This window comes from Triticum aestivum, chromosome 4B, assembly GCF_018294505.1.
Source record: "Triticum aestivum cultivar Chinese Spring chromosome 4B, IWGSC CS RefSeq v2.1, whole genome shotgun sequence".
Lineage (NCBI taxonomy): Eukaryota > Viridiplantae > Streptophyta > Magnoliopsida > Poales > Poaceae > Triticum > Triticum aestivum.
This window is the reverse complement of record NC_057804.1, coordinates 642,037,457-642,047,395: the sequence shown is the minus strand read 5'-3', so window position 1 is coordinate 642,047,395 and position 9,939 is coordinate 642,037,457. Positions and strand designations below refer to the sequence as shown.

At 40.6% G+C, this 9,939-nt stretch overlaps 1 pseudogene; it reads right to left on the bottom strand.

The window, feature by feature from the left end:
* Positions 1-2,709: 2,709 nt before the first annotated feature.
* LOC123089537 (U-box domain-containing protein 36-like) lies at positions 2,710-9,058 on the bottom strand (annotated as a pseudogene).
* Between the last annotated feature and the right edge of the window lie 881 nt (positions 9,059-9,939).

Below are 9,939 nucleotides of genomic sequence, written 5' to 3'. Positions count from 1 at the left end.
GATCGAAAGAATAGCTTTGAGGTGGTTTCGTACAATACAAACAATTTCTTCTTATATTCTCCGCTAGATAGGAACTTTGGAGTGATTCTTCATCACACATTGAGGGATGGTTATTTGATCCAAGTAGATTAGCATTGTTGAGAGATTGCACTAGTGAAAGTACGGACTCTAGGCCTTATTTTCAATCATTGCAATACCGTTTGTGCTCCGTTTTATCAATTGCTACCTTGCTGTTTTTATTTATTCAGATTATAAAAATATATTTCTACCATCCATATTACACTTTTATCACTATCTCTTCGTCAAACTAGTTCACCTATACAATTTGCCATTGTGTTGGATGTGTTGGGTACACAAGAGATTTCTTGTATTTGGTTGCAGGATTGTTTGAGAGAGACCATCTTCATCCTACGCCTCCCATGGATTGATAAACCTTAGGTCATCCACTTGAGGGGAAATTGCTACTGTCTTACAGAACTCTGCGCTTGGAGGTCCAACACGAGTCTACAAGAATAAACTTGCATAATATACATCATCATGCCTTCATCAGGTAAACTTTCAGCCTCAGTATTGTCAAGATAGCAGTATAATTCCCCCAAGAGCAACTTACTTATTTCAGCCTCGATTCTTTTTGGTCCTAACTCTCTCCTAGTATAACCCGATGTATATTATTGGGTTTTCACGTAGGTAAAATTATAGGAACCTAGCTAAAATACACAAAGCATCCGTACAGACCTCAAAATTATTGTGAACACAGACCTAATGTTAACGTGACAAGCATACAAGCTGGATTTATGTCTTGGTCCAGAAGAATTAACAATTTCTTTGTTTGGCACATCTTCAAGCCATATATTGAGCTAGGTGCTCTCCCTAAGCCGGCATACATATGTTTGATACAAGGGACAATTACATTTGAACCCCTAGTTGCGTCACACCCGTGTGTTTTGCCCCTAAATTCAAAAAACCCTCATTTTTATCCAAGCTCGTTTGCTCCTCTTATACTTTTGCCCATTGACCATTTGACTGCAACTTTGAAAACTTCATAACGAATTCATACTAACTCACAAAAATGCAAATAAGATATCAAAATGTTCGGGAAAACATCACCTATATGTGCATGTCATTTGCATTCATGACAAAAGTGCTGAAAAGTCCCTATCTCAGTTTGAGCTCATATGGTGTCAGCGTTGATAGTAAATGATGAAAAAAATTGAAAACAAATTTAAAAAAATTGAACTTTTTCTGTGGCAAACATTGACAAATTTTTTGAGAGATTGCAAACTTCATGAGGAAATGACGTTCGTGGAAGTCATGGAAAAAAGGAAAATTGATTCTCCAAAGCCACGACTTCCATGATTATCGGCCCCTGGTGAAACTTTATAAGTGCTCCAAGCATTAGTCAATGTTTGCCAGAAAAATAATTCAATTTTTTTTGGATTTTACTATTCATGCTGACATCATATGAGCTCAAACTGAGATGAGGACTTTTCGACACTTTTGTCATGAATGCAAATGACATTTACATATAGGTGATGTTTTCCAAACATTTTGATATCTTATATGCATTTTCTTGAGTTAGTGTGAATTCATTATGAAGTTTCCAAAGTTAAGGTCAAAAGGTCAAAGGGCAAAAGCATAAGAAGAGCGAACGAGCTTGGGCAGAAGCGAGGGTTTTTTGAATTTAGGGGCAAAACACACGGTATGACACAACTAGGGGCTCAAATGTAATTGTTTGTTGATACAAATATAGCTATTGGATACACTTTTAAGTGTCTATTGGTAAGAGTCACATAAAATTTATATTTATTATTATTGATTGTTTACTTAGGGGCCCTGGGTTCTAGTTTTGCACCGGGCCACCGAAACCTCAGGACCGGCCCTAGTCGTCATGGGCCTCCTTGGTGGGCATTCCCTTGTCACTATGCTCCGTAGTTTACTTCGGAAGTTGAAGCGGGCAACATGGGCAGCTAAATGACTTTGCTCGTGCAGTTCCCACCAACATGGCAGTACCCATTATCTCTTATAAAATGGCAGCATACGGTCCCAGTATCTACGGCTGGGATCCAACATTCATAGCTAATTTCTGATGTAACCAACCCCATCTTTATAAGCTGCATAAGCTCAACCATCCAACTTCTAGTTTATCTGATTCCTAATCCACTGTGTTTTTATAAAGATTGTGCTGATTTGTCGTAACCCCTAGCTTCGCAGAAGCCAACGATGGGGGATTATAATGGGTATGCACATTACCTTTTTATTCAACTTGAATACCCACCATGCCAGTTCATTCTGTTGAAATATATTGTCCACCTCTCTTCATCAGTTTGGACTTTTGGAGCAACTGGCTGGAGCCTGAATTCAATATGGTATCCAAGCCAAGAGGTCTTGAGTTCAAGACCCTGCTAACACGGAATTAAATAAAACGATTCTGCAGCCTACATCGATCCCACGTCTAAGGAATAAATTACCTGCCTCCCTCCATCAGTTCGTACTTTTGAAGCAACTGGTTGGAGCATGAATTCAATTCCCAATCACATGTAACAGAAAGCATGTGCATAATTCCTCATTTGTGGTCATAAACAATCAGGAAATGGCAACTTCTAATTAACAAGGCATAGTAAAAAGTTGTCTGTACGCACTTAATATAAGAGTCATTCATTTCACATCATAATACATGGCATCATATAAATAAAATGGAAGCTTAAAATGTTACAGTTGTTGTCGCTTTTTCCATTCTTGAGTTGCAAAACGAAGGGCATTGTTTGGTATCAACTCATGGTGCGCGAAGTTGACGTAGGCCATGGGGGAAATTTTGTTCCCCATTTGAAACCAGTCCTTTATGGCATCACCTTCATATGTGAATCCATCAGCAGCAATGTGTGGATCCCTCATGATCTCCTGAAAACATTATGTAAGGATGCAACGTTACCAAACTAATTCAGTGACTGATTAAAGGTTGCAAGTGCTTAATCGGGCAAGAGAAAGGTGTGGCTACTCCCGGGTGTAGGTGCACCCAGGTGAATGGTAATTTTGAAAAAATTAAAAACAAATATGAAATTTCAGGAAATCAAACATTTTACTGCTCAAAAGTGCATAAAACTTTCTACACTGATTTTGTTTCAGCCACAAATAAAATGGGGAGCCCTCACCAAAAAATCAAAACAAAATTACTGCTCAAAAGTGCATAAAACTTTCTACACTGATTTTGTTTCAGCCACAAATAAAATGGGGAGCCCTCACCAAAAAATCAAAACAAAATTACTGCTCAAAAGTGCATAAAACTTTCTACACTGATTTTGTTTTCTTGGTTGAAGGTCCTTCGAATATTTTTATGGTTGAAACATTGCAAGAACATCAAATGTTTGGTCATGTTTATGTCCTAAAATTTCAGATTTTTTAGAAAAAAATTGTAGTTTTTTCTTTCGAATTTACTGCTCATGGGGGTGTAGGTGCAACCGGGAGTAGAAAATCCACTCGGCGGGAAAAAAGGTAACTGTTTGTGCGACTGGTATCGCATGATTCTGGTGTTTCATTTCTTTGTTTAGTTAATGTACCTGTGTCATTGGACAAATGAAAAACATCGGTGGCCCATATTTTTGGTCTTGACAGTTCATTATAGCTTGCAAGACACCCCAAACCTCCTTTGCAAGATTAGGCCGCTCCTTTCGTTCTAACTGGCAACAACGCAGTGCTAGTCTTGCCAACTCTTCAGCACACCCAAGTGGCCATTCCCCAGCAGAAGTATCAATTAGATGTCGCAACGTGCCTTCTCTAATGGCTGCCTCCACAACATGCGGGAGACCTAGGGGGCTCTTATTAGTTAGCAATCGCATTAACACTACTCCATAGGAGTAGACGTCATACTGTGCTGTGAGCTCCCCTGAGGCAATGTATGCCGGGTCCATGTATCCCATGGTGCCCTTGAGTTGGTTTGTTCGGTGATATGGGGTGATAGTGGTGTTTGTTACATTCAAGTGATGAGAGATCCCAAAGTCTGCCAGTTTGCAAACGAAGCTTGCGTCGAGAAGGACATTGTCAGGCTTGAGATCACCATGTGCAATGCCTCTTGGTTTGTTGGAGTGGAGGAAGATAAGTCCTGTGCAGATATCGGCAGCGATTTTGATGCACATTCTCCATGAGAGTACCTCCCTTTGGTCATCGCACTGCAGACAATCCTCTAGGCTTCCATTCGACGAGAATTCAAAAATCAACGCTTTGGCCTCCATGCACACTCCTATTAGGGTCACAAGGTTCGGATGCCTCATCATACGAAGTGTTTCTACCTGTAATATATTAGAAAGTCACATATTTAGATGCACCGTTTTAGTTGTTTTCATCTGACAACACGTCTTACCCTTAATGATGAAAAATACCTCATCATTAAACTCTTTATCTCCTGTTGTGCCTTCGCGGTTGAATTTCTTTATGGCTACCGTAGTATGTCGTAGAAATCCTTTGTAGACGGTTGCACACCCACCAACCCCAATCTTTCTGGAGTCATCAAAGTTGGCCGTCGCTTCATTTATCTCTGTGTAGCTGAACTCTGTTAAGGCAACATCACTAGTAGGGCCAAATACACTGTTCTCCAGTTCTGCTCTTTGCTCATTTGCCTTTTGTAGCTCTTTGCATATATAAAGGTGTTCTTTTCTGAGTCCAGTGTTTTCTCTCGTCAGTCTATCCTCTACCTCTCTTTTTTCTTTGCGGAGTGCATTCTCCCGTGCTTTGAACTGCAAGGAAAAGTTTGCTTAGTTGAAGACAGATGCACTAGGGTAACATAAATGCTATGTGTTTAGAGAAGAGAGTTGGGAAAATACGGTAGATTAGGCATCAACAATGGATAGCTAAAGGCATGTGAATGTTTCAAATAACATACCGTCATAGAAGCTTCAAACAGATTCCTCGCGGCTTTCTGCTGGCCCTCGGATGCTTCTCTTTTCGAGCTCTCCAGTTCATTGCGGACTCGGTGTAGTTGCTCAAACACATCAAGCTGCACACTAGTTTTTACCTATAAAACATTATGTTCTCTTTGAATTCAGGTATAAAACATTAGGTATTACAACTAAGAGGAAAACAACGGGCCTTGGTTGGTCGACCAAAATTAAGATGTTAGAGCAATATCAATAAGTTTTAGCAAAGAGGAATTTTCCACGGTGCTAGTGTCAAACATTAGATAGACTACTGGTTAAAGGTGACTATAAAGATGCACACATTTTGTTGTCAGACATTTTTCTCTACACGTGTACCCTTGAATCGTAGTTCTAACATTAAATGCAACATGGATGTCATTTGCCTTTATTTTTCGGTTACTGTCAGTGGAATACATGAATGAAAACTGCCTATAACATTCCTAGCCTATAGTGCATATTCATATTTAAAACATAGTACTTGATTTCCTAACAGTTTTTGGTTTTAGATAATGGAAGAATAGTTCTCCTATAGTGTATGTATCCATATGTAGGGTACGGATAGACACAAAATTACTGTACCATGTACACACATCCATAAGATTATTATGACTCGGTAGAGAACTCTGCTCAGTCCAATTAATGTGGCTTACCATAGAGTGTCGATGTTCTTTAGAGCTGGCAATCGAAACATGTAACGGTGAATCATTCATAGTATTTAAATCCTGCAGAGCCATTGAGGGTCCTCCAGTGCTTTGCTGGCTGGAATTTAGGGAGAAACCTGTTAGTCTCATATCAATTGACCGCTGCCTTGCACCTGATATGTTTTCTGCACTGTCTGTTGTCGATCCTAACCAGGGATATGTATAGCTAACTGGCTGCTTGGACTGTCGTTGATGGGCTTGTTGATCTGTGGAGCCTAAGAAACCTGTATACCCTGGTGATAGTGATTGGCATCTTTTAGGGAACTCGAGTCGCGAATCAGTGTTGGTGCAGCTGCTTCGGGGTGACTCTACTTTTGTAGAAAGCTGAGTGGCCTCCCTAAAAAATGATGAACCATAGCACCATTGTTTTGTGAGCTGGAAACTTAGGGTAGTCGCTCGAGCTGAAATTTGCAATTTTATGCAGTATTTGCTTCATGTAATCTTGAGGGCTACATGCAGTCATACCTAGAACAAGCAAGAGTTTCGTTGCAAATATAGAAGATCTGGCAATATGGTTTAGCCTGTAGATGCACGATGGCTGCGACTTTTGATTTTGGTACTTTCCTCTTCCTGTTCATGAAAGATTCACAATCAACATAATAAATTAGATTATTAACTGCAGGGTGTGACTTGTACTTTGGAGTTTAGACAGAGGGGGGGTTGGTAGTTAGTAAAGCTTACTGACTTTAGACAGAGGAAGATGCAATCAATAAGGACGTACTAGTAGTTTGTTTTGGGAGTTTAATGTCAACTTTGATTGTCATTTGCTAATAAGTAATACTGCACAACAAAGAAAATAAAATTGGGCTGTATGACGACTTACAAAGGTCACTGTTTTAAATCAAGTAGTTAGTGCTACCATACTAATTATTGTTATTCCGCCTATTTCATCGCCGCTAGCTTGTTAGAATAGAATCGACATTCATAAGAAATAGGAATTTACATATACAATGACTCGACCCGAGCATATAATTACATAATTAGCACAGTGCTTTGCTCTAGTGTATATACATCAACGGTGCAGTCAGTGAACAATTTTGATTTGCGTGTTTATCGATGAAACCTCGTTATGAAGCTGTATTTAGTTTGGACTTACGGTGAGATGGAAGATGTTCCCATGACAAGGTTTGTGATGTGACTCTGATCAATCAGCTTGACGATGCCACTCGCAGGGCTGTTACTCTCGACCACCATTGCTTCAGCTTGAGACTGTAAATTTGTTCAAAGAACAATTATATATGGGATGAGTTGAACTAGAAGAGCAACCACAAAGTGGATTATATATGTGCATGATTTTCATAATGGAATTGGTTTAGCTGACCTTGAGATAAGATATGCAGAAATCGAGGTACCGGTCTAAAATTGTGTTCATCTCCTCCTTCTCAGACTTCCTATATGCCTGGAGCTCCCTCTCCTGCAGCTGGCTTGCATCAACCTTGTGTAATCCTGCGGCACCAAATAAATCTTGCGTAATCGAGGTGCTGGCACGTCGACCTACGTCCACGCAATAGTTTGCCCTCCCTACATCCAGGTTTATGATAATAATATATGCAGACGAGATTTCCAGTAACCGGATAGTTTTCGAAAATTCTGACCGGAAAAGATAACCTTGGTAACAGCACAACAGCAACACAATTATGGGAATGCTTCTCATCAACCAACCGATTGGCCACGAAATGTCCGCCGCATCGTCTGCACCCCACGTTCCCCTGACCGAGCCGTCAGCAGCAACATGACCCTTGTTGCAAGACACACAAGCACAACACAAACTACGTGATAGACCGTGCAAAAAAAAACCGAAAAAAAACTCTCTTCTAGGTGGATTGGAACAAGGCTCGTGTTGCAAAGCGCTGAATGTAACACGAGACTTGTTGCAAAGGCTTAGCGAGCTGATTGGACACAGGAAGAAATGTAAAAAATAACTGTTCAAGGATTATAACAAGGCTGTTGTTGCAAAGCGCTGCGATGCAACATGAGGCTTGTGGCAAAGGCTCAGCCCTGGCAGTCAATCTTCTAGGTTTATCATCCGGCCGAAAAATAGCATGCCCCATATAATTACTGCAGAAAATGAAAACAACAGCATAAGAAGAAGACCTTTGCTACGTACTACTCCCTCCGCCACATAATATAAGAGCCTTTTTTATACCAGTATCAAAAACGCTCTTATATTATGAGACGGAGGGAGTAATTTCGTTTCGTCAACTGTATCGTTTTTGTAGAAATGATTATCCGGGGAAGGAAAAATAACATGGCTTAAGAGATGGGGAACAACGACAGAAGTTACTTGTGAAATGCTGATAGGAATAACAAGAAACTCAGAATTGATGCGAATAAGAAACTGCCCCGTTTTATGTAGGCTCAGTATATCGATGCTGTAAAAAATTAGATACAAAAAGGTAAAAGCGGATCAAACAAAAACTAAAATAAGAGTGTGGTTTTTCTGTAGGTCGAGGTACATGGTATCCCTTATCTTAGCCATCCGTTTCAGCATCAAGATCCATACAGAAGTCAAATGAAACAACATATAAACTTCAATTTTGCAGGATAATATAACATTATAACAAGAATGTGGGGAAAAGATTTCAGATTTTTTTCATGCATTTTTAAATGCATAGAATAATTTTTTAACAAAAAAATCTCATTTTGTATATTTATATCGAAACAAAAATCCGAAAGTTTTTTCACACATTGAAGTTCTAAAGTTTGTTTGATCTACAAGGTTTGAAGTCCATATGTTATTTCATTTGAGAGAAACAAAAAGGAGAAATTTTCATGAAGCGAGTTAGTTGGAGATCACAAATCTCAAAACAATGGGGGTGATGATAAGAGGTTCCATGTAACTCGACCTCTATAGGAAATTACTGCTAAAACAAAGTAAAATGGGTGGGGGCAAACAAGATTACGAGAATCCACCACAATGACATCCTTACCAATCATAATTTTGTTGGCAGGCTTGTGGACGTGCAGCAGGATGAGCTTGTCGCCGCTAGCGAGGAGGTTCCGGGAGGCCCACAGGAGGTTGGACCTGCCATCCTCTTCATCCTTTCTGATGGCCACATACAGCTTCCTTCCTCTGCCACTGCCATCCTCTTCACCCCTCCTTACAGCCACGTACAACCTTCCTCCTTGGTCGTCATCCTCCAAGCTGGAAGTGGCCTCCTCTTTTTTGGCACAAGCACCGACACCGGCACCGCTCCTGTGAGCCTCGGTGGACGTCCACCAGTAATGCCTTATCTTGGCCAAGTAGGATTCTGTCCTCAGCTTAGCCTCGCGAGCAATGTAGTTGTACATCGAGCAGCCAGATGATGATGATGATGATGATGATGATGCAAACTTAGGCTTAAAAACTCTTGAGAATCTGCTCGACCAAGCTCGTCAAACAGATCGCAGAGATGGATAAATTTCTCTCAAGAACCCTAGATCAAAAGATCCCCACCGGTTTGTGGTTGCAGGATGCTCCGTCCCTTTGGCTGTGGATTGTGTTCCTATTACCCGAGTTATAAAGCTCCCGCTTCATCGCAAAAAAAAAAAAGAAAAAGGAAGTCGTTAGTTTCTCGATTAGAAAGATAGTCGCTGATGTACAATAAACTAGTATAGTAGCTAACTTGCCTAGAATAGGTATGCCGTTGAATTGGTTGGAGAAAACAATCCCAACAAACTCTCCATCTCCATTGTTGTGTTACGTGAGTACTTAGCTCAGCAGTGCACACGCCACGTTTAACCATTTGAGGTTTTTCAGTTCGGCCAGCCTACATGTCACGTGTGTTTTCTGTTCTCAAGGGCAATTTTCATGCTTGGAGGATGCAACACACGTTGTATACTTTTAGACCGTCGATGCATTTTTTTCTGAACAAGGGAATGGTCGCGAAGGAGCCAGAGTTGTGATTTAATTATGCAGGAAAACAGTACAACTCTCACAGGGTCTTAAAGAAGAACCCGCAGAAAAAAAGACTTTTTTGTGCATAGCAAAAGAAAGAGACTTTAAAGAAGAGAAACTAGTAGCTACGACCTCCAAACCTAAGTCGAATTACCGCTCATCCGACCATCATTGGGCTAAGACGAAGAAGAGGAGGCGAGGCAACACTAGTAAAGACATCGAAGCTCCATGCTGTGACCACCATTTGGCTAGAAGAATCAAGGTGGCCTTCATCCTATTTCACAGGATTGGGCGGTGGTGGTCGATTGCCGATATCTGAGGCTTCGTAGTTGAGTTTTCTGGATGAAGGATGACCTCATGGAGATCTAACATATGGAGTTCACCATGCTAGCTCCTTTTCTACCACTCGGCTTGGAGGTTTATAAGGAGGTTGTGCATTATTGGTTTGGAGTCC